General features: G+C 46.9%; 1 protein-coding gene across 4 annotated transcripts in view; it reads right to left on the minus strand.

Annotated features, from left to right (window-relative positions):
- LARGE1 (LARGE xylosyl- and glucuronyltransferase 1) overlaps positions 1-22588 on the minus strand; it is a 641552-nt gene that overhangs the window by 575802 nt on the left and 43162 nt on the right. The window lies entirely within an intron of this gene.

Raw genomic sequence — 22588 nt, forward strand, 5'->3', positions numbered from 1 at the left:
CTTTTTTTTGAGACAGAGTCTCGCTCTGTTGCCCAGGCTGGAATGCAGTGGCGTGATCTCAGTTCACTGCAACCCCTGCCTTCTGGATTCAAGTGATTCTTGTGCCTCAGTCTCCCCAGTAGCTGGGATTACAGGCTCAGCTAATTTTTGTATTTTTAGTAGAGACGAGGTTTTGCCATGTTAGCCAGACTGGTCTCGAACTCCTGGCCTTGAGGGATCTGCCCTTCTCAGCCTCCCAGAAGTGTTGGGATTATAGTAGTGAACCACCGCGCCCGGCTTAAAAGAACATCTTTAAGTGAAGGTTCATGGGGCAGACAGACTAGTGGCTCTTTTATTCTAAGCTGGAAGCCAAAAGAAACAGACTCCCCTCAAGGGCAGGAGAAAAAAATCCATTGGGAGCTTTTGATACCCAGACAGCTGGGAAGTCCCAAAGGGCAAGAATTCAATAAATACTCCCACTGGACATGCAACAGCAAGAAACGATGGAATCAGAAAAAGGCCAAGTTAAATTACATGTTCACTTGCAGTAAGTTTTCAAGGAAACATACTAACAAAACACTTACTATTTCTTATAGTTGTTTATCGGTAAATGTTAGTAATTAGTAATTAATGCTCTCCTAGATAAACAAAATGCCTATTTTAAATAGAAAATGATAATCGAGTGCATCAGAGAGAATCTCTGGCCTATCACACAAGAGATCTCGCCTTTGACACCATAAACCATATTACTGCACACCCAGGGCAGTTATCTGCTTAAGACTTGGGCTTGAGAAAAAATGACTAGCCTCCAGGAAACAACAGATGCTGGAGAGGAAGTGGAGAAATAGGAACGCTTTTACACTGTTGGTAGGAGTGTAAATTAGTTCAACCATTGTGGAAGACAGTGTGGCGATTCCTCAAGGATCTAGAACCAGAAATACCATTTGACCCAGCAATCCCATTGTTACCGGGGTTCCTTGCTCAACGAACTCCCAAGATGGTGGCAGGCCACTTCCAAAATGGCGGCGGGTCGCTTCCAAGATAGTGGCAAGCGTTGTGTTCTCTGACCTGGGGTTCTTGGCCTCACAGATTCCAAGGAATGGAATCTTGGGCCATGCGGTGATTGTTATAGCTCTATTAGAAACCGTGGGTCACGGAAGAGAACCTGCAGCCCAGTGACTAGTGTTCAACTCGATTAGGACGAACCTGGGCACGTAGCCGTGCAGGAACAATGGCAAGCCTTTAGCCCGATCGGGAGCAGCAATGGGCGCCTCGCTGGATCAGGAGCACAGTGGACACCCTGCCGGATCCGGAGGGGTGGAAGTCAGCGGCGGGTCTGTGACTGCAGCAAACAGCAGTGGTGGACAGCGAGCAAAAGCTCAGCTCGAGCCATAACAAACAGAGACCAGAAGAGAGTGCGGTTGCAAGATTTAACAGAGTGAAAATGGAGCTCTCATACAAAGGGAGGGGACCCAAAGAGGGTAGCCGTTGCTGGCTCGAACGCCTGGGTTTATATCCCAATCATTGTCCTTCCTGCTGTGCTCTCAGGCGATAGATGACTGGCTATTTCTTTACTTCCTGTTTTTGCCTAATTAGCATTTTAGTGAGCTCTCTTTACTACCTGATTGGTTGGGTGTGAGCTAAGATGCAAGCCCCGTGTTTAAAAGTGGATGCGGTCACCTTCCCAGCTAGGCTTAGGGATTCTTAGTTGGCCTAGGAAATCCAGCTAGTCCTGTCTCTCACCATTACTGGGTACATACCCAAAGGATTATAAATTATTCTACTATAAAGACACATGCACACGTATGTTTCTTGCAGCACTATTCACAATAGCAAAGACTTGGAACCAATCCAAATGCCAATGATAAACTAGGTAAAGAAAATGTGGCACATATACACCACGGAATACTATGCAGCCATAAAAAAGGATGAGTTCATGTCTTTTGCAGGGACATGGGTGAAGCTGGAAACCATCATCCTCAGCAAACTAACACAAGATTAGAAAATCAAACACCGCATCTTCTCACTCATAGGTGGGAGTTGAACAATGAGAACATATGGACACAAGGAGGGGAACATCACACACTGGGGCCTGTGGGGGGTGGGGGAAGGGGAGGGATAACATTAGGACAAATACCTAATGTAGATGATGGGTTGATGGGAGCAGCAAACCACCATGGCACATGTATACCTATGTAACAAAACTGCACGTTCTGCACATGTATCCCAGAACTTAAAGTATAATTTAAAAAAAATAAAAAATGACTAGCCCCAAGGGAGCTCACCTTATAAGTGCAAACCTGTATCATGATAATAATGTTGTATTACTGTACTTCCTAATTTCAGAATGACATCTCATCATAGTCATTTTTAAAATATGGAAACAAACGCACGAGCTTTGGGAAAAGGTTCAGCAGATGAAGAAATGACACTAGGAAAATAATGGGCACCCAACAGATACAAACAAAAAGCCTTCACCTTACATTGTGGCCTCTGGCGGTATAAACTGGGTCCCCACCAGGCTTCTGGAAGAAGTGCTGTCTGAGTAGGGACTCAGAAAACAAAAGGGAGTTTTCAACAGGCCCAAAGCAGTTTCAGGCTTAACAAAGGCCACATTAGTATAAAATTCTTCTCAACTCCTAAAGCTGGAGGATCCTTGGAAGTAAAAAGCAGTCAGAAGTCAGGTATCAAACAGAGACTGGGGCTGAAATCCAGGTATGCTTTCTTGGTCTTGAGTGATTAACAAAATCAACAAAATGTGGTCAAGAGCTGGAAGCAACCCATTATGATATGTATGGTTCATCAAAGACGTGTCCAGCAACAGATAAATGGGCAAACCAAGGTGCTATGTGGCACATACATACAGTAGAAGGATATATCATTGACACGCTACACCATGTGACGTAAACTTTGAGGACCTCATGCTAAGTGAAATACACCAGTCACAAAACAACAAATACTGTATCATTTCACTCATACAAAGTACCTGGAGGACTCAAACCCATAGAGAATGCTGTTTGCCAGGGGCTGGGAGGAGGGGAGAATAGGGAGTTCTTGTTCAAAGGATGCACAATTTCAGTTTTGCAAGATCCAAACAGTTCTGGAGATTGGCTGCACGACAATGTGAAGATACTTAACACTACTGAACTGTCCACCCAAAAATAGTTAAGATGGTCAATCTTATGTGTATTTTACAATTAAAAAATTTTAAATTTTTTGTTAAATTAAAAAAAAATTTTTTTTGTACAGACAGGGTCTCACTATGTTGCCCAGACTGGTCTTGAACTCCTGGACTCAAGTGATCCTACTGCTTCGGCTTCCCAAACTGTTAGGATTACAGGCGTGAGCCACGATGCCTGGCCTTTTTTGAATTTTTTAAATCAAGAAGCTGATACTTAACCCCAGGGCTTGAAATAAGACTTAAATAAAATAATGTACACAGTCTAACCCATAGCACCTGGCATACCATAGATGTTCAAATAAATATTTGTTTCTCCCACTGTCTTTGTTTTCAGAATAAGAAATAAAGTTGTGGCCAGAGAAGTGCCTGGAGGGGCAAACCTAGTGGTTTGGAACTCCAGAGTCACAGAGTCCTGGCTCTACGCTGGATTCTCTACTCAGCAGCAAGCATGGCCTGAGGAAAGTGACCCAGCCTCTCTGACACTCAGCATCCTGAGCTGTGAAGGTGGTGGTGGGATCAGCACCTCAGAGGGGGCTCTTCTGAGGATGGGCGTGCAACCGTGATCAGGAGAATGCCTGGCCCACACAAACATGACTTCAGCGCTCACCAGGGCAAAGCGGGGGCAAGACCAACACGTGCAAACTACCAGGCCACTACCCTGACCCTCCTGGGCCAGTCCCCCACTCCAGCTGCCCACAACAACTAGAATGGTGCATCTGCCCACAAGCAGGAGTCAGCATGGGGAACACCGTGGGCACAGCCAGCCTGAGGCCTGATGACCTACCTACTGCACTCGCCACCACAGCCGCGACCCTCGCCCGTACATCCGTGCACCCTCAGCAAGGTCCTTGGAGTGTGAAGCCTGCACTCCTGGGCACTGTCGCTAGAGAGATTTCATCCCTGAATCTCAGGGTGGGCAAGGCTCCCTTAGGCTGAGAGTGGGTAAGGAAGTGGCATCGCCCAGGCAGCCTCTGCCTCGAATACCTCTCTTCTTCCTCCTTTTCTTCCACCCCCCTTATTCCCATCTGTGCGGCAAGGAAAAGGTCAGTAAGCACAGCCCCATCTTGGTATTCTCTCCAAAGCTCCACGTTAAAGGAAAACTGACATCTGCAAGGAGATAATAGCTAACTCGTTTTTCCCTCCGTTAACTTGGTGGCCGAGTGCAGCCACCACCTGGACTAAGCACGCCAGCCTTTGCTAACACTCATTCTGCAAAAGGACCAAGCACTGCAACTCGGCTAGCTGTTCCTCACTCCCACTCCTCACCCACCTACACACACACACACACACACACACACACCCTTAGCCTACAATTAACAGCAACAACAAGAAATCATAACAGCAAATGGTAGCATATTGCCATAGAACAAACCATGGAATTTGCACAAGATCCCTTGGACAAGCAGTTCACCTCACTAAGCCTCAGGCTCCTCACCCACAGAATGGCCATGCAGACACGCCTGGCCTCTCCATGTTGCCATGAGGATCCTTGACTGTCAAATCTGGAGAACTCTCCTACGCAGCATTTGGTGCCACTCCTCAGTCCTGCCCCCCAGCACTTCACACCAGCCCCAGGAGCTCTTGCACCCGCAAATAAATGCTTTCACTGGGTTTATGCAACTCACTTCTGCTCACCACCCTTCGGCCAGAATGAGCCACATGGCCCTAGAAAGGGGCAGGGAAGGTGACCATTCCTGTGTCCTCAGTAGAAGAGAAGTAGATTTTGGGAACTAGACATTCCTTTTTTTTTTTTTTTTTTTTTTTTTTTGAGACAAAGTCTCACTCTGTCACCCAGGCTGAAGTGGCATGATCTTGGCTCACTGAAACCTCTGTCTCCTGGGTTCAAGCAATTCTCGTGCCTCAGCCTCCCGAGTAGCTGGGATTACAGGCACGCGCCACCATGCCCGGCTCGTGTTTTTGTATTTTTAGTAGAGAGAGGGTCTCACCATGTTGGCCAGGCTGGTCTCGAACTCCTGACCTCAAATGATCCACCTGCCTCAGCTTCCCAAAGTGCTGGGATTACAGGCGTGAGCCACCGTGCCCAGCGGGAACCAGATGTTTCTAACACAGACACATCCTCTGTCCTCGAGAGCTCACGGTAAGTGGTGAAGACAAGCTACACAAACCGCTAAGAAGAAAACATCATGGAAAAGGCTGCCAAAGATCCTGTAAGCTGCCATGGGAGCAAAGGATGACTCTATTCACCCCACCTGGGAGCCTTCGACAGAGGTGTGTATGTCATCAGGGAAGCCTTCCTGGGGGAGGTTGTATCTGAAAATCTTGAACAATACAGGCGATCTTCTCAGGGAAGAGGACTGATGGCAGTCACTGAGCAGAGAGGCTCCTGGCCTTGAACAACACTGCAATTTCGTCTTTTCCAGTGTTGAGGCCTGGGCTCCTTCATAACTGTATCATAAACCCACTCCGAGTGGGTGTACCTGACACTGACCGCCAGGGCAGAATCACCAGGAACACAGGAAGCTGAGGACCAGTCGGACACCTGGGTCCCAGGAGAAACAGTGTGGGGACACAGAGGCCAGACAGGCCTGGGTTCAAATCCCAGCTCTGTCACGTGTCCTTGGGGGCCATCATGACGTTAGTTTGTAGGCTTGGTGTTATAAAACATAAACTCATTTTGTGAGAGCTGTGTTTTCATTGACCTAACAAATCTATTAACAAAAAAGGGGCAGTCCACAGTCAAAATTTTTACCAGAGGTAAAAACAGTCAAAACAATATTGATGATTGATGTTCCTACTATACGTATATATTAGTATCTATCAGAGGTAGCACGCACCGAGTCCTCACCAAGGGCCTGGCCAATCTCTAGTCTATTAGTATTATTATTGTTATTAGTATACTCTTCCACAGATGAGAAAATTGAGGCACAGAAGTCAATGAAGCTGTCCCAGAGCATAGGAATGTGTTGCAGAAAGCGGTTTGCCTCCGTACTGAGCCTCAGCAGGGAACTCACCGTTCCCACTTCTCACACGGCACCGTGGCAGACAGGAACACGGGAGCCGACAGTTTAGGCTTCAAGTCTCAGCTCTGCCACTCAGTCACTCTTTGATCTTGGGCGTGCCACCTCTGCAAGCCTCACTTCCCTCATTTCTGAAATGGAGGTTAATCCAACCTCATCAGGTAATTGAGGCAAAGCTCTTGCCACGGAGAAGCACTCAATAATGCTGTTGTCTTTATTTCCTTTAGCAGTCAAGAGATGGGGCCCCTGCCCTCTTGCTTGCCCAACAGTCTCCTGCCTCACGATGAGGCAAGGGCATGGCTGACAATGCCTGGACAATCCCATCCCCATTTCTAGGAGACCTTGTAAGTTCAGGTAAACTTTCTTAGAAATATAAAGGAGGAGCCAGGCCCGGTGGCTCACGCCTGTAATCCCAACACTTTGGGAGGCCGAGGTGGGTGGATCACAAGGTCAGGAGTTCGAGACCAGCCTGACCAACATGGTGAAACCCCATCTCTACTAAAAGAAAAAAAAAAAAAAAAGCAAAACTTAGCCGGACATGGTGACACATGCCTGTAATTCCAGTTACTCAGGAGGCTGAAGCAGGAGAATCACTTGAACCCAGGAGGCAGAGGTTGCAGTGAGCCGACATTGCGCCATTGCACTCCAGCCTGGATGACAGAGCGAGACTCTGTCTCAAAAAAAAAAAAAAAAAAAAAAAAAAAAAAGGAGATAGGAGTACTTTTATTTTCAAAAAATTGAAAATCGTGGTTCCTGAACTGGAAGACACTAAAAGTAACCCAGGGTTTTGAGGAGGCCAATGTCTGGGGCCTGCTCCCATTGGACTGCAGTTTCACTTAAAGGCAAAGTCATTATGTGGCATCCCACATCTGTTAATCTGGCCTAACTAATGCCTCCCATGTTTCCAGGTGAACGTGAGGCATATGGAGCTATGACAAGCATCACAGAAGTTCCATCTCCAGTGAGGGGTGCAGCTCCCCTTTCTTCTTCCATTGCCTGGCAATGGTTTGCACAGAACCTACCAGGCAGGTAGAGTCTTGACCTGACAGAGACAGGAGGAAGTTGAGAGGTAGGGAAGGTCAAGAAGACCCTTCAGACCACTGATGACTATGAAGTTCTTTGTAGGTTTAAGGGGCTCTCATTTACTTCAATAATCCTGGAGGCCCCATCAGTGCCTACCATGGAGCTAGGACCTAGCAAAGGCATGGAGGCCCCTATGTTCAGGAAGGTTATTTACAATAAAGATGCAATAAAGTGCTATGCTGATATAAATAAGTAGCCCAAAGCACAATACAGATACTAAGTACATGCATGATAAAGACAAGAAGGGAACTTAAGAAACCAATGCTGGCTTCATGTTGCTGGGGAAAGCTACATAGGCAAGGTGCAGGTGGCCTTGGAGTGGAGAGCACCTAAGTCTTCTTCCTTTACTTGTTTCAAAAATGCATGCTTCCGTACATTTTACCAGGCAAGACTGTAAGCTCCTTGAGGGTAGGGATGGTGCCCTGTTTACCACACTATCCCCAACACCATGCATAGAATAGAGATTCAAATGCTGGATTGATGGATGGACGAATGGATAGATGCGCAGATGGATAGTCAGGGCTGCATCACTGCCTTGAGACATCAGCAGAAGACACGTAGATTTAAGTGGCTTTCCCCAGAGGCCCATGGCCACATTTTCCCTGTTCCTACTTTCAGAATCTACAGCACTTTTAGCCCACAGTCCCTGGGTTTCACAATCACTGCCTATATTTGGACTGTACCCCTGATGTGGCCTTATCCTGCAGGCCTCTCTCTCTCACTTACTCTCTCACATGTCTCTCTCGATCACCTTTAACCCACTTCTGCTCCTGACCGGAATCCCTGGCCCGCCCCCAGGTTGGTTCGCAGTTTCTGAAAGAGCCACAGCCACGGGTGTCAGGCCCAGCCCAGCAGACAGAACACGTTTGGATGCACTGTTATCATAAAGTACTGCTGACCTCTACTGTAGAACAGAATTCAGTGACCTCTGCTTCCACGTCTATGCAGGACAAGCTCCCTCTGCTTTTGCTCCATAGCCCGAAGTCTAGCCCAGAACCTACTCCCCTTCACCCATCTTCAAGGGAAGGCACAGCTGGGAGCCGTAAAATGCCACTATACCCACAAGCTGCAACCATTTGTTCCCTCCACCAAGACTGCAGGTAATTTCAGCCAGACCTTCTCTTCTTCTCACTCTGACCTCGAAGTAGATTTTCTTTCATCTGTTTGTTCTCACAACAGAACATCCTGGTAGGAAATATTGGAGTCTTTTTCTTTTCAAAGTGACATTGACACAACTCCACTTTGTGCAAATTAATGTTTTCAACCTAAGTGAGTCATTTGGTGGGAACAGTGAGTTCGCAAGCCTGCATATAGGTTGACCCCTTTACCAAGGAGGGTGGTGGGTAGCATTGTGTTTGGGGCTGACAAATATTATGAACAATGAGATCTTTTCCATGGTGATATCCATTGCTGTACGCAGGGAAAATAAGGAGAAAAATAGGGTGATAGTTGAAAACTCTGGGCCAGGCAGAATTCATCTTTGGGGAGAATCCAGCTACACTAGTATCTTGCTATAAAATCTTGAGAGTAAAGGAGGTATTTAACTTCTGACTCTTGTTAATTCATTTGTGGTTGTCAGGATTAACTTGCATCATTTACTACATGTAAAACATTTGAAAAATACTCAGTATATAGTAAGCATTCAATGTTAGCTGTTATTCTTTTTTTTTTTTTTTTTTTTTTTTTAAGGCAGGTTCTCACTGTGTCATCCAGGCTGGAGTCCAGTGGCATGATCTGAGTTCACTGCAACCTCTGCCTCCCAGGCTCAAGAAATCCTCCCATCTCAGCCTCCCAAGTAGCTGGGACTACAGATGCACACCACCATCCCCAGATAATTTTTGTAATTTTAGTAGAGATAGGGTTTCCCATGTTGCCCAGGCTGGTCTCCAACTCCTGGGCTCAAGCAATCCTCCTGCCTCAGCCTCTGGCCTCAGCTCTGGGTGGGCCCAGAGTTAACTACCCCATGGTGGATGGATGTGGCCAACTCAGCTGTTGCCAGGTGACACTCATAAATGATCATAAAGCAATCTGCCTCAGCCTCCCAAAGTGCTGGGATTACAGACATGAGCCACTGCACCCAGCCTGTTTTTGTTCTTTACAGACAGCATATAGGGGGCTGTTTTGCCCAGTATGGGTGTCACAACCCACATGTGCCTATTTAAATTTAATTAAAATCAAACAAAATTAAAAATTCAGTTCCTCAGTTGCACTAGCCACCTTTCAAGTACTCAGTAACTACCCATGTCTAGTGGTGACTACATCGGATGGTGCAGATGGAGAGCAGTTCCAAACTGCAGAAGGTTCTATAGGGACAGTGCTGATATGGAGGTGAAGGAGTGGCTTGAAGCTTGAGGGTCTGTGTGACCTTGAGTGAGTTACTTCACCTCTCTGTGCCTCATTTCCTCATTTGTAAAATGGGGATAATGTAGCTACATTATTCAGTCATAATAAGGATTGTCTGCTCTGGAAGCATTCACAATAATGCTTATGATAATGGTAAACACTCACCAGATGGAGCCCTAGAATGGAGGACAGACACCCTTATGGTGCACGGTGGATTGCTGCGAGGATTAGAAAGATTTTTATAGAAAGCACCTCCCACAGGCCCAAACATAGCAGACACTCAGTCCATTCACTTTTTTTTTTTCAATACATGTTCACAGAGCACCTACTATGGGCTAGGCATTCTTCTAGGCACCAGAGACATAGAAAAGAACAAAGGCCTTGCCCTCATGGAGTTTACAGTCTCACTAAAGGCGGTGATTATTGCTTACGCTAACAGGAACACCAACATGTCAGCATATTACATATTCTCAGCAATGAAAAAGAAATGCCAACCACAAAGCTACCCACAAAGGTGGCATCTGACAAAAAGGGCTCTAATGAATGAATGGATGGATGGACAGATGAATGAATGAGGGTGTGGGGAGGAGGCTCAATAATGCACAAGCAATGAACTGGGCTCTGGGTGGGCCCAGAGTTAATTACCCCACGGTGGATGGATGTGGCTAACTCAGCTGTTGCCAGGTGACACTCATAAATGATCATAAAGCAGTCTGTAAACAGTGTTACGTATAAAACCTTAAATCATCATGAACAGGAATCTTAAGATCCAAATGCCTGGGATGAACATGGCCTTTGCACACATGCCCTCTGCCTTCTATTCTGGACTCTGCTCTGACTCATCCTGTGGGCTGGGGCTGTTCACTCAGCGGAGGGATCAAACAGCATTTCACTGGCCCTGGACAAATGAAACCCCCTAAGAGGGAGGTGTCCCACTGCCCAGAAAACCCCTCCCCAGCCCTCGGACTCACCTGCCGGCCTGAGCAACGTGCCTTCTAGCGCTGGTTCTATTATTCACGGCAAGGGGCTTTCCCAGGAGGCAGCAAGTGGCACTATGCTGCCTGCGTTTCTATTTCCAAAATCTGAAAGCTCTGTTTCATAGGTTTGCAGCTCCCTGACAGCTAAATGTCATGGGATGGAGCCACGTTGAATCACTGGATCTACTTCTCACCAGCAGGCTGGGCCTCAGAAAGTTATTTCAAGTCCTGTAGTCCCGATCGCTCCTTTTTTGTTTAGTAAGTAAAAATAGTGCATGCTTCACAACGTTGTTAGTAGGATTACATGAGGGAACTTAAATAAAGTGCCCAAGTCTTTGGTAGGACCTAGCTCATGTCCTATCTAGAACACCAAGATGGCTAAACAAAAAGAGGAGAGGCAGCTCAAGTACCAGTGCAGCCACTATCTATTGGGGCCACCTGGTCTACCTGCGTCTTGCCCAATTCCTTCCTCATTCAAAAGGACAGGGCCAAACCGGATCCAGGCAGCCTACCCTGTAATCTCTTGCAGTGGACTACCCGCTCCATTTTCCCACAACCATGGTGCATTTCATCCTGCTGAAAAGAATACAAAGCATATGGAAATTCAGTGCAAGAATTCATACCAGCAACCTCGTCCATCTGCATAAGACTTAGTTCCAAATGGTGACAACAGGCCCTTTGCTCATTACAGGTCTCACGTGTGCACGGGTGTGTGGGAACAGCACCCTGTAATCCATGGGACTGAGAGGGAACTACCACGGCCCGCCTCGTTGGAAGCAGAAACACCTGAGAAATGCCAGGTTTGGAACGCTAGTTGTATGTGGTTTTTATACATGTACTAAAATAAAGAGCCAAGTTTTAATGTAAAAATGCCTGTCTTGAATACCACACTTCAAGACGAGATGATGTCTAAGGGTCTTCCTGTGTCTGATCTACAAGGATTCCTGCTAGGAGTTCAACTGGTGGGGAGGACAGGGCTGAAATGAGGTTAGGTGATGCTCCCCACGTGGCCTAAAACTATTACTATCCCTCACTTCTCCCCTCACCATCCCAGCCAGCATCTGCCACACCATGACCTCCTCTTGCCCATGGCCCTCCCTAACATGTCCTTAATTGAATTACAGGCAATTTCCACTCCCCTAACCAGGCAGATTCCTCCCATCAAAAATGTTTCTGTGCCTCTTATTAAAAACTCCTTAATTTGATGTCCCTTTCTAGTGATTGCTCACGCCCTGGTTTGGTCAACCGGAAATCACCTATCATGTCAAATCCCAACTCATCATGCATTTTCTGTATGTCTACCCCATGGCAGGCACAGCACACAGACTCGACAATGACCACGGCTGACCTTAAGGGGCTCAAAACTAAATGGAAGGGGGGTTGCAAGGTACACGGATTCACAGCAAAATGAAATGGGCAGCCACTAGTACTTCAACAGAATTCTAAGATGCCAGGCGCTCAGGGCAGGACTGGCTGATTCCGAACGTGGGGATGTGGAAAGAAGGGCCATGAACGAGGCTCCAAAAATGAGCAGAATGTAGACAGGGAGAGCGAAAGGGGGAAAGAAGGGAGACCCTATCACTGGAAAATCCAACTTTCTGATCAATGCTCATCATTCTGGCCCTCTCTTACCTTGGAGCCAGCCCCTTTGGATCCACTGAAGATTGCATCCTCCTCTTGTCTGCCGTTTGGCTACTCCCTGCTTGATCTGACCCCCGCAGGCCTACTCACCTTCCCTACTCCCCAGGCCCTGACCCAAAACAACACTCTCAGAGTTGGCATTAAGTGTGGCAAGGCTAAAATTAGGACTGTTTCCATAGATATCTAGACTTCTCTTGTAGCAAATGTGTTCAGCTCCCTCCCAAGTGGAAAAAAAAAATGTATTTTCCATTCTGACTGCAAAGCAACCCAGGGGTCTGGAAAATCGAAGCCTCCTCACATCTGGACGTGCCTCTGAGCTTCCCAACCCCATGGGAAGAAAAAGAGGAGCCCCCTCGGGTCTGTGCAGTGGTTTGCAGGGGAACTACAAAAGCCATTTGTCCTCACTGGACGAGAAAACACCAGGCAGAAAAGGAGGGGTAGCAACCATGGGAAACACTCGCGTGTCCAGACCACCAGCACATACGTGTGTACCCTCATGTCATCCATGTCATCCTGGGAAGGGGGTCCCTTCTGGGAGGTGGTTCTCCTTTCTCCCCATTTCAGAGATGAGGCAATGCAGACCAGGAAAGCTATATAATTCAGTGTCGCTGGAAGACGAGCCACATCACGGTGAAAAGATGGGAAACGGAAACTCAAAGATGTTCGGAGAACTGCCCAAAGCCACCCCACAAAGGGCCGTCATCAGGAGGATGGGGAAGCAACAACAGACACCGCTGAGGTTGAAGGCACTGTTTTGTTCTAGGTTCTGGGTTCAATACTTCATGTGCAGTCTCACATTTCACCCTAGTTATGAGCTGAATTGTGTATCCCCCAGAAAGATGTGTTGAAGTCCTAACCCCACTCAGAATGTGACCTTATTTGGAAACAAGTTCATTGCAGATATAATTCAGTTAAGATGAGGTCAAACTGGAGAAGGGTGGGCCCTTAACCCAGTCTGACGGGTGTCTTTATAAGATGATGGCCATGTGATGAGACACACGGAGCTCCAGTGATGACAGGGGCTTAGAGGGATGCATCTACCAGCCAGAGTGCCAAAGAGAAGCTAGGCAGAGGCCAGGAAGGACACAGTTTCAGAGAGCATCACCTTGCCAACACAACTCTGGTCTTTGGAATCGAGAGACATTATTGTCTCATTTCTGTTGTTTTGAGCCATCCAGTTTGTTATGGCAGCCTTCGGAAACTAATACAGTCCTCACCACAATTCTATGAAGACAGGTACCCACACAGTTGGGTTTTACACATGAAGTCATTAAATCTTCACTAACAACAAATACCAGTGATAGGTATCAACATGGTACCAAGTGCTTTACCGGCAAACTCATTTTATTCCCACAACAACCCTAACCCCACAACATCCCCATGACTGTCTGTTGTTGTTGTTGTTGTTGTTTGAGATAGTCTGGCTCTGTTGCCCAGGCTGGAGTACAGTGACGCAATCTCAGCTCACTGTAACCTCTGCCTCCCGGGTTCCAGCTATTCTCCTGCCTCAACCTCCTGAGTAGCTGGGATTACAGGTGTGTACCACCATATCCGGCAAATTTTCGTATTTTTAGTACAGACAGGGTTTGCCCATGTTGACCAGGCTGTCTTGAACTCCTGACCTCAGGTGATCCACCCACCTCAGCCTCCAAAAGTGCTAGGATTACAGGCATGAGACACCGCGCCCGGCCTGTCCCATTTTAAAGGAGGGAAAACTGAGGCATACAGAGATTAAATCATTGGCATAAGGGCACAAGGCTTGTATGTGGTAGAATGTGGATTCAAACCCAGATCCAGAATCTGTGCTCTGACCCACTATGACCAGAACAGTGCCTGATCTAGAATTGAACTCAGAAGGTCTGGTGACACAGCCCACATCCCTAGCCTCTTTTAAAACTTTGTATTCCACCTGCTAATAGAATGCTCTGCACTCAGAAGCACCTTAAAACATTTATTTCATGGCACAAACAAATTAATTAGATGGGCAGTGGTTTCCATACATCCCATTAGCTCAAATTAAAGTATATTTATATTCATTTTAAGGCTGACCAGGTCTATAGCAGCAACAGAAATCAGAATAGGAATATCTGGGGTGTCTAGAGTACAAAGCACGCAGAGTACAATCAAGCTCCTGTCTTACAAAGCTTTTATGTGCTAGGTCATTTCAGTAAGCATTTAATGAGCACATATTGTGTGCCAGCACTGTGTCAGGTAAGGGGGATACAAAAGACACAGACTCAGCCTGGCAGGTGCTCCATCTGGAAGGACAGGGAAATGGCCAAATTACCATATATCCAGGTAAGTACCAGGATTGAAGTCGGAACAGAGATGCTATTAGAGGACAGAAGAGTGGTATCAAAATCTGCCCAGGTAAATAGCAGATGGCTTTAGAGCATCTGGTACCAGACCTTTACCTTTAATTTCAAGCTTCTTATTTTAAGGCTAATCTAAACACCACTACTACCAACCTCCTTCCCCTGTGGGCACATAAGCGCGCACATATACACACACACCTCTGTCTTCCTTCATTCTCTTTTTTCTTTCTCTCTGCAACTTTTCACCGAAACACTTGATTTTTTCACTGCATGAACCACACTGGTGACCTACAGAACAAATGGCAATATTCAGCTAATGATTACTAATCCATAATGAAGTAAATAAAGTTAACTGATGACCTTCAGAAAAAAAATTTAAGGTTGGAGCCCTGAAGAACTAAAGTTCATAGCTAACTAGCAATGGTCATTAGTGTTACTTGATCTAAACAGTCTCAGCACCAGGAAGTCAAGTCTATTTCTAAATCAGAAAAAAAAAAAAGAAAAGAAAAAAGAAAACAATATTGGTGAAAGGAATGAGGAACTAGGGTGGCAGGAGGTGAGAGTGATGGAGGGGGTTCCTTCGAGTTGAAGAACCTAAAATAGAGCATGCCCTGACATCAACCTTTCAGCCAGTCACTCGTCCACCCACGGAGGCTGGTCACTCCACACACAGCATGCTGTCTTGACTGCCATGTGGCGGCGTGGCTTAGCAGTAAGAATGCAGACTCTGACGTGACACTGCCTTCATTGCTTGCACTATGAAATGGGCACGCCAGCATCCACTTCACAGAGTCATTCTCAGGTCGAGTGTACCAGAAGTGCTCAGAACCTTCCATGGCACGGAGCAGACACTCAGTAAATGCTACCCATTATTATTATTATTACTAGCACAATCTTTGCCATTAAAGAATTAACACAGCTCCTGAGAAAATACACAGAAGCTGCTACCATCGTCATCACCACCATCATCATCGCCATCCCCATCATCACCACCAACACCACCACCCCACCAGCAACACACTAGCTGTGGGCACATCTTTTACACCCTTGAACCTGAGTTTCTACAGCTATGAAGCAAGTACCATGGAATTTACAGACCGAATGCTAAGTGTAGGGCTCCCTGGGAGCTGGTCTTATGGAGCACACTGGCAGAAAGAACCAGAAACTGAGTGAATTTGGAGCGTGGAAAAGAGCCACGGCCAGGCACGGTGGCTCACGCCTGTAATCCCAGCACTTTGGGAGGCCAAGGCGGGTGGATGACCTGAGGTCAGGAGTTCGAGACCAGCCTGGCCAACATGGCGAAACCCCATCTCTACCAAAAACACAAAAAATAAGCTGGGCGTGGTGGCAGACACCTGTAATCCCAGCTACTTGGGAGGCTGAGGGAGGAGAATCGCCTGAACCCATGAGGTGGAGGTTACAGTGAACCGAGATTGCACCACTGCACTCCAGCTTGGGTGCCAAGAGCAAAACTCTTGTCTCAAAAAAAAAAGTAAAGCCATGGAAGTGACCTAGCTGGGAAAACACACAAACAAGCCTCTTACTTTAAAATTGGATCCTTTTACCAGAAAGCATGCCCACTCACCTCTGCCCGAACCGCCCCCAGCAAGAGGGAAGCCCGGGAGGAGGGTGCAGATTTGGCCAGATGATCTGGAGCTGGGGGAATCCAGCCCCAACAGAGCACACCACCTCATTCCTGGGTGGCCTGACTGTGTATTTAGGTTTATTATTTCTGCCCTGCCCACAAAAAGCCCTTGGGATCAGGCGTATTTCTTTTTTTAAGCCCCCTGGCATGAGCAGCGCACGACAAAGACACGCCTCGATTAGCTGGAGCGTTCCTGGCCTAATGAGACATGCTGTGGAGTTATCTGTATAGTCTGTTCTGAATGGTGTCAGATGGAGCACTTCCTGCCCCCGGCTGAAAGCCCTGAAGGCCGCGTCCCTCCTGGGGCCTTCCGGGAAGCTGAGATGTAGGCAGACAACACAGGACAGGTGGAAGCACGGAGCAGGTGGCACTCAGCGTGCTCGTCTGCCTGGGGTCCAGCCTCTTCACCCACCCAGGAAGGTAGCATGTCACAACCATAGAGCATAGGAAACGGCCACTAACCAGGGGCCAACAACGTGCCTCCGTTTACCCATCCACAACGCCCTATCACCAATTCTGGCACTAAAACTTGTATGATCCTTTCTCAGATTCACATGCCATTCTTTACCCTCCCACTGTCTGCTACCTCACATCCTTCCTCCTCCTCCTTTCCACCAGGCCTAGGATCTGCCTCCCACTTGGGTCCTGCTCTGCCCTCCTCACTCCATGTCACAAGAAGCCAAGTACAAGTCACTGGTTTCACCTCCCTCCTCCTTCTCTTCCTCCTCCTCCACTGAGGCTGCATTCCTTCTCCTCTCACCTCCCAACCCTGACATTTCTTCCTTCTTCTCCACCTGCCTGTATTCTCTCTCCCTCCCTCTCCCTGTCCCTCCCTCTCTCTCTTCCTCCCTCCCTCCTCCTTTATTCTCCTCCTGTCCTCTATTCTCCTGCCTCCGCTCAGGGAACTTAAATGAGAAAATGGTACATTATTTCCACTGGCCGCTTTTTGCATCCTACCTCTGTCAAACGCAAAACCTCTTCTTTCCTGGCTAACTCGGTCCTTTGTGACAGCCTGCCTGAATCTGGGGACAGGACTTAAGACATGCTGAGGTTAGAGGGACACAGCGGGCCAGGGCCACAGGCATGCCTCACCTCAAGGAAACGCTGTGCAGACAAAGGGTAGAAAGCTGGTCTTCAGGTTTTCACTTCTCTAACAGGCTACTGCAACTGTCCTCACTCCCCAGGACACCTCCTCTTCCAGGAGCACATCAGCCACTGCTTTGATCTGACCTCACAACTTTTTCACAAAGGTCTCAGGGCATGACCCAAACAGAAAGGCAATGTAACATGTGGCAGCTGAAACGGAGCAATTTGCTCAATGAACTGCAGCTATGTTTATTATTTTAAATGGATTATAAAATAAAGAGTATTTGTCCTGCTTTTACTGGAAATTGAGGGTATCTTTTTTGAAATATATTTCATTTTTAGGTAATAAATCTTGGGCAAGACACTATTTCCACCCAACTATCACTGGAAAGTGTGGAGTCAGGTTCCCCTGGGTTCAAATTCCACCTTGGTACTTAACTGTCTGTGAAAGTTCAGGCCAGTAACTTAGCCTGTCTGTGCCTCAGTTTCCTTGTCTGTTAAACATGGAATAATAAAGTTCTCACCACAGAAAATTAGTCAGAGGACTGTAACTGACTCTGCCAACATTATATACATGTGTATGGAGCCACTGACATGTCAGATGCTATTCCGAGTGCTTTATATGGATTAATAATTCACGCAGCTCTAAAAGGTAGGGACTGTTGTGATCCCCATTTTACAGAAGGTCAGCGAAGTTGAAAAACATCCAAGATGACATGGCTAAGCAGAGGATACAGGATTCACCCCAGGCAGTCTAGCTCCAGAGATACACCACTCCATCTATGAGGTTAGGCCCAGTGGCCAGCAAAGAATTAGCTGCTCAACAACTCACTCACTAGGATTATAATAAATATTACTGGCTTCATTTTTATAAGAACCACTGCCTCTAGAAGGGCAATTTTATTTCGGCTTTTGAATTAAATTTCAGAGCCAGGGCACTGACCCTCGTGCAATAATATGTATCTCTACCCACACCCCACCCCCACCATTCTGGAGAGAAAGGCAGGCTGGGGGAACTGCCTGCTTGCAGCTTTATGGGTCAAGCTGCAGTCTCTGGGCCAAAGAAGCTGGGGGTGTCTCCATCCCAGAATTGTTGGCAAATCTCTCTGTGGCCAGGGCCAACTGCAAAATGACAGCCACCACCTGTCCCTCTTGACTGGGGAACCGTGGGGGCAGAGGGCTGTGCCACAGAGAGAGCAAAGCTCCTCCTGAACACACATGCCCATCTCCAACCACGCCAAGGGGACTCCAGGCTGAGCAGAGATGGCCCTCCCCAGCCTGCCATGCCTGCTGCATCCCCTGAGCAGTGACTGGTGCTAAAATCCACAGCAACCGACAGGCAGCAGCCCCAGCCATGTCCCATGCAGCAGAGCAGGGGACTGATGAATTTAGCACGCACTTGGCAGCACAGGGCATTTTCACTTTGGTGGGAGGAAGCCGCCTGATTTCGTTTAATTGAAAGTTTCCCTCGCCAGTGCCTGAGAGTGCTTGTCAGCAGCAAGTGGAGGTGGGAAACACAGGACAATGAGAAGCCTGCCTGTCCCACACTCTGACACCTCTGGCAGCCCCACCTGATGGGCTCTGCTAGCCAGGTCACTTCTGGCAGGTGAGGTGCAGCCTTCAGTGCCCGGGGGCCAGGAGCGTGCTGCATCTGGGTTCTGGGATGCAAACCTATGGGTTCCTCCTCCACAGTTTTCCAGCAGCCATTCCCAGATAGGGCTCAGTCCAAAGATCTCAACCCAAATATCCCAATCCTGGGATTTCAGAACAAAACGTCATAGAAGAAAACATATAGGATGGTCAAGAATGCAGGCTTTGGAGCATGAAATTTTTGTGTCTGAATCACTGATCTATTCTCTCACCGTGAGACCCAGCAGGACACATGGCCTCTGTGGGCCACAGTTTATCATCTGTGCCATGAACATGGGAACCAGGTTAGAACCCCAGGCCTGGGGAAAAAACAGGACTGAAATTAACTGGACCCCCATACCAGTCCCCATGATAACTCCAACCATTAGGATTTGCTCAAAAGTGTGGGCCCACGAAGGTAATTTATGGAGTCACAAATCAGGAGAGCAGATACCCTTGGAGACACAGGGGGCAGTGATGGGAGAGGGGGAGGATGCACTCGGGTCACTGGTAACGTCCTATTTGTTGTTCTGGGAGCTGGTGATACAGATGTGTTACCTTTGTGAAAATTCACCAAGCTGCACACTTATGCTTTCTGTGCTTTGCTGCTGGTATAATATGCTATACTTCTATTTAAAAGCAAACTAACACAGGAACAGAAAACCAAACACTGCATTGTTCTCACTCACAAGTGGGAGTTGAACAATGAGAATGCACGGACACAGGGAGGAGAACAACATACAACAGGGCCTGTCAGGGTCGGCGGGTGCAGGGCTAGGGGAGGGAGAGCATTAGGACAAATACCTAATGCATGCAGGGCTTAAAACCTAGATGACGGGTTGACAGGTGCAGGAAACCACCATGGCACATGTGTACCTATGTAAGAAACCTGCACATTCTGCACATGTATCTCAAAACTTAAAATAACATAAAAAAAATATATAAAATAAAAATGTACTAAAAAAAAAAGCATTGGCATGGGACACAAAAACTGGCCTTTGTGACTGTCCTCGGCTCAGAGCAAGAACACCAGATCTGAACACTCTGGTCATCTCTCCACGTAAGCCCCCTTCACCCAGGGCTGTATTTATAAAACCCACCATCTAATGGTACCACTGTATTTGCAGTTGCCCCAACAATCGTGAGCGATCATCACATCCAGTGACCCCAAAGCATCTTCTCTGCCTTCCACAAGTATTTACTGAGCATCTTCTACATACCAGCAATGGATCTGGAGGTAAACAAAACTAAGAAAGTCCCTTTTTAAAAAAAGCTGATTTTATGGGTCTGAAGAGAAGGGAAAGAATACCATTTACTGAGGCCCTGCTATGTCTAATAATGGTGTCCTGGGCGGTGCATCTGCCGTATAATTTTATTGTTAACACTGTTGCAACGTTCAGTCTAGTCAAGATTATCCCTTCATTTGAGGTATAAACTACTCCGTCTACGCCAAATGGAAGCCCCAAGTCTCCTCCAAAAAAAAATTTTTTTCCCAAGATTTTGTAAGAAACTAGCACAGCAGGGCTCTGGAGGCAGATTGTCTGGGTTCAAATCTTCATTGTATGACTTTGGGCAAGTTTCTTAATCTCTCTATGTCTCAGTTTTCCCATTTTCAAAATGGGAGAAATGATTATTTCTTAGAATTCTGGAAGGATGCAATACGATGATCCAGGAAAATACTACAGAACACTAGCAATGTGGCTGCTCTGAAGTGAGCTGTGCTATAAATTAAAATACAAGCTGGGCGCGGTGGCTCATGCCTGTAATCCCAGCACTTCGGGAGGCTGAAGCGGGTGGATCACTTGAGGTCACGAGTTCGAGACCAGCCTGGCCAACATGGTGAAACCGTGTCTCTACAAAAATACAAAAATTAGCCAGGCGTGATGGTGCACACCTCTAGTCTCAGCTACTCGGGAGGCTGAGGCACGAGAATTGCTTGAACCTGGGAAGAAGAGGCTGCAGTGAGCCGAGATCGTGCCACTCCACTCCAGCCTGAGCAACAGAGCGAGACTCTGTCTCAAAAAAAAATAAATAATAAAATACATACCAGAGTCCAAGACAGTATGAAATAAAGAATGTAACATATGAATTTATATATATATATATATATATATGTTATGCTGGGCTAAATACAACATATTATTAAATTAGTTTTACCTCTTTTTACCTGTTTAAAAATATGACTACTAAAATATTTTAAATTACGTATGTTGTTTATATTGTATTTCTTTTTTTTTTTTTTTTTTGAGACAGAGCCTTGCCCTGTCGCCCAGGCTGGAGTGCAATGGTGTGATCTCGGCTCACTGCAACCTCCACCTTCCGGTTTCAAGTGATTCTCCTGCTTCAGTCTCCCAAGTAGCTGGGACTATATGGGCCCGCCATCACGCCCAACTAATTTTTGAATTTTTAGTATACAAATACGTATTGGCCAGGCTGGTCTCAAACTCCTGACCTGGTGATCTGCCCGCCTCAGCCTCCCAAAGTGCTGGAATTACAGGCATGAGCCACCACACCCGGCCGGCTTATATTGTATTTCTATCTGACAAAATGCTGTTCTAGTTTATCAAACTGTTTTCCTAAACGAAGGCAATTCCTTTCTCAAAGGAATTTTCAATCTCAGCTCTTCAGAGAAAACGTTACATCTCAATACATAAATACGTTAACTTCATGGATGTAGAAACTAAACATGAACCTGATGATGTGCCTAAGGTCAAGCGGCTAACAAAGGTAAGGCCAGAATCTGACCCCAGATCTAACTCAATGCTGAACGCAGCTCTTCCTGGTGCTCAACACTCATTTACCTCTACCTCTGAGTCTAATCCTTAAAAGAGTGGCTCCTCCAGGCCATCACCCCAGGAAAGACTCCAGAACTAACATTCAATTATTTGTCACTGGGATCACCGATGGACGCTGTGTTTAATAGGATAAGAGTGTTTGATAGCTTAAGATATGGTTTTAAAAGAGTGAGGATAAATGTTTGCAGAGGTATCATCAGGATGCATGATATTCAGATGCTTTCAATAGTTGGCCATGGTGACATTTCTAGTCCTAGTTTCTTTTCTTCTTCTTCTTTTTTTTTTTTTTTTTTTTTTTAGATGGAGTTCCAAGCCCAGGCTGGAATGCAATGGCATGATCTCAGCCTACCACAACCTCTGCCTCCTGGGTTCAAGCGATTCTCCTGCCTCAGCCTCCCGAGTAACTGGGATTACAGGCATGCGCCACCATGCCTGGCTAATTTTGTATTTTTAGTAGAGACAGGGTTTCTCTATGTTGGTCAGGCTGGTCTCGAACTCCTGACCTCAGGTGATCTGCCCACCTCAGCCTCCCAAAGTGCTGGCATTACAGGCGTGAGCCACCACTCCCGGTCTCTTTTCTTCTTATATACAGCACATCAAAGAACAGGGGATGCCTCAGGGCTGTAATGTTCAGGAGGGGTCACCACATCCCAAGCACACTAAACTAACATGGAATCCTCCCAACAGCCCCATGAAACATGGATCCTGCATCCCCATTTGACAGATGATGAAACCACTCACAGGAAGGCTTACTGATTTGTCCACAGCCACCCAGCTAGTAAGTGGCAGAGGAGACTTCAAATCCAGTCTACATCTAGTCTTCCCACTTAACAACTGTAAATCCACCCTTCATTTTAGCCTCCCTGTCTTTGCTCTTCCTGTCCTCTGTGCTAGAATATCTTTTCCAATCAACTTATTCTGCCAGGTCTGGCTCAA

This window comes from Symphalangus syndactylus, chromosome 18 (genome assembly GCF_028878055.3).
Source record: "Symphalangus syndactylus isolate Jambi chromosome 18, NHGRI_mSymSyn1-v2.1_pri, whole genome shotgun sequence".
NCBI classification, from domain to species: Eukaryota; Metazoa; Chordata; class Mammalia; order Primates; family Hylobatidae; genus Symphalangus; species Symphalangus syndactylus.